This window comes from Mus caroli, chromosome 1 (assembly GCF_900094665.2).
Source record: "Mus caroli chromosome 1, CAROLI_EIJ_v1.1, whole genome shotgun sequence".
Lineage (NCBI taxonomy): Eukaryota > Metazoa > Chordata > Mammalia > Rodentia > Muridae > Mus > Mus caroli.
The window spans coordinates 22,683,650-22,686,171 of NC_034570.1; the positions used below are offsets into that span (position 1 = coordinate 22,683,650).

Below are 2,522 nucleotides of genomic sequence, written 5' to 3' on the forward strand. Positions count from 1 at the left end.
TTTTATGACTAGAGTTTAATTTAACACTGTAACCTAGAAATGAAAATATGTAGTTATTAAAATACCTACTTGAAAACTCATAATCATCATAAATCTGACTGCTTGAATATTAATATGGTGTTCCCCCTTTTTGGATAGTAACTCCCTTAAAGTATAGACTCCTTTCCCTTTTCATAGTTCATTCTATAGTAATATTTAAAGAAAGTTCACCTAAAATTACTTCAAACTGTTTTGATTTCAAGTATCCCTTTCTTTAGAAACTTACTGTTTTCCTTTGATCCTTTGTGGCATTTCTCTGAAAGAGAAAATCAGAGAGTGTTATTGTAAAACTCGGCAGTAAGTTTATAAAGGACAGCATTATGAAACAGCAAGGACAGGCTTTCTCTGAAAAGGCCTTGATCGCCTTGCAGAGATGGATCATTTCAGGGCTTCACATGAGACTTTGCTCTGGGAACAGGCCAACAGGGCAAAGGAACTTGATCTGCACTGTACTTATAAAAACAGATTTTAAACTATTTATTTTGTCAACCAGTTTCAAGGCAAAGATGCCTTGGAAAAAAGTGGAAAAAAAAAGATTGAGTAGAAGAAACCTCTGTTCTCCCTTTCAAAAGACACACTTGCAAATTTGTCTTTCAAACAATGTTTAAACTCAATATTAACCCAAAATAAAAGCTAACAGACATTATGATGTGGTTTGAATTAAAATGATTGTTTATGATTTTTGTAAGAAGATTTAAACTTATATAATAAATCATTTATGGAACAACAAACTTTAAACATTTTTTAAAATGTTAAAATCAAAATATAGAAAGTTTTAGAAGTGTGAAATAAAATGAAATATCTCAATTACAAAATAAGGCTGCTTCTAACATTACCCAAGGGTAACATCATTACTCTCTAGGTCATGGAAAACAAGTGAGTGCCTGTACAGAAACTATGCTTGCTAATGACTTCCTATCATGCATAAACATATTTTAGTATTTAAACAGGCCCACATTTCACTACTCGTCAATAATCAGGTTGGTCTGTCATTAGAATTTTCACTGGTGTCATTGTCAGGAAAAAAGTTAGATGACCTAGAACCCTGAAGCAGTACTGTCTTTGAAAATAATTCTAAAGTTTTATATTGTATGTCACTGATAATATTCATACTGCACAGCTAATATAACATAATCTTTATCATTTATGAGATAGGACCACATTATAAGCATCTTTTATTTCTTCATATTTGGTCATTACCTAGTATGTTTATTGATCTTTGTTTTTAATTTTTAATACATTTTTATGTTAGAATTCTTGCTGACCAGTTTTCTGTCATCCAGGTACAAGCTATAATTTTTGAAGGGGTAAATTATATTGGGAAAATTCCCTTACCAGAGTGGTATACAGAGTTCATTTATTTTCTTCATGATGGGTGTAAGAGGGTCCAGTTCACTGTGAGCAGTGGTCCCCTAAGCAGGAAGCTCTTGATTTTATATGAAAACAGGATCAGTAAGCCATGGTGAACATCCCAATAAGCAGTATTTATCCACGGTCACAGCATCAAATTCTTCCTCAAAGTTACAGCAGAAGACCCAACTAAGACTTCATTCAATGATGGACTGTGCCTTGGATATAAGAGTGACATAAACCCATTTTCTCTAAGTTCTTTTGGTCATGATATTTTATTAATGTATTAAAAATCTAAGACACAACATTGTGATGAGTTTTATTATAGCATTTAAGCACATACAGGTTTTTATTCTTTCTTCATTTGCCCTTCCTCCACTCTCCTTCCATGACCCTCCCTCTCTCCTGTTGTTTGTCCCTTTATCTTTCTACATCACCATCTGCCTTTCTGGTTTCATGACACATGTATTCTAGGGTTAATTTAATTTTTATAAATTTTATTTAAAATATAATTACATCATATTCCTCTCCTCTTTCCTCCTTCCACCACTTCCAAGCCCCCACCCTATCTCTCATTCCTTGTTCCAACCACTCTCAAATATATAAAATCTTCTTCCTAATATATATGCACAATTATTAAATAAATACTATAACCAGCTGAATCTTTAATTCTTGTTTGTGTATGTATAGATTTATATTTTACCACTTTGAGCTAGTCTAACTTTTCTTTAAAACAGTCACCAGTTGTGTTTAGATCCCTGGAAATTCATATAATCCCAGGAAATTTTCTTCTTTTTCACTTAGCCTTGACTTTAATAATTTCACAATAGTGAATAGAAATAGTGTTATAATTTGAAATCTCACAATCTTTTCACCATCATGTCAATGTTATCTGACTCATAGATAAAGGAGATAAGAAGTAGATGTATCAATTTTTGGCTGTGGTTTCTCCCCCAAATCTCTTGATTTCGTCAGGGCATCCCAGCTGTGTTTTCCGGTGATGTTTTTCTCCATTTGCTGTAAGAGAAGCATCTTTTTTTTTCTTTTTTCTTTTTTCTAGTTTTATTTATTTTTTTTTAATTAGGTAATTTCCTCAATTACATTTCCAATGCTATCCAAAAAGTCCCCAATAC

General features: G+C 32.4%; 1 long non-coding RNA gene across 1 annotated transcript in view; it reads right to left on the reverse strand.

The window, feature by feature from the left end:
• Nucleotides 1–264: 264 nt before the first annotated feature.
• The window catches only part of LOC110301147, a 107,691-nt gene continuing 105,433 nt past the window's right edge, over nucleotides 265–2,522 (reverse strand). Inside the window, exon 5 of the long non-coding RNA XR_002378687.1 lies at nucleotides 265–295. This is a non-coding gene — a long non-coding RNA (uncharacterized LOC110301147). The remainder of the gene's footprint in view (nucleotides 296–2,522) is intronic.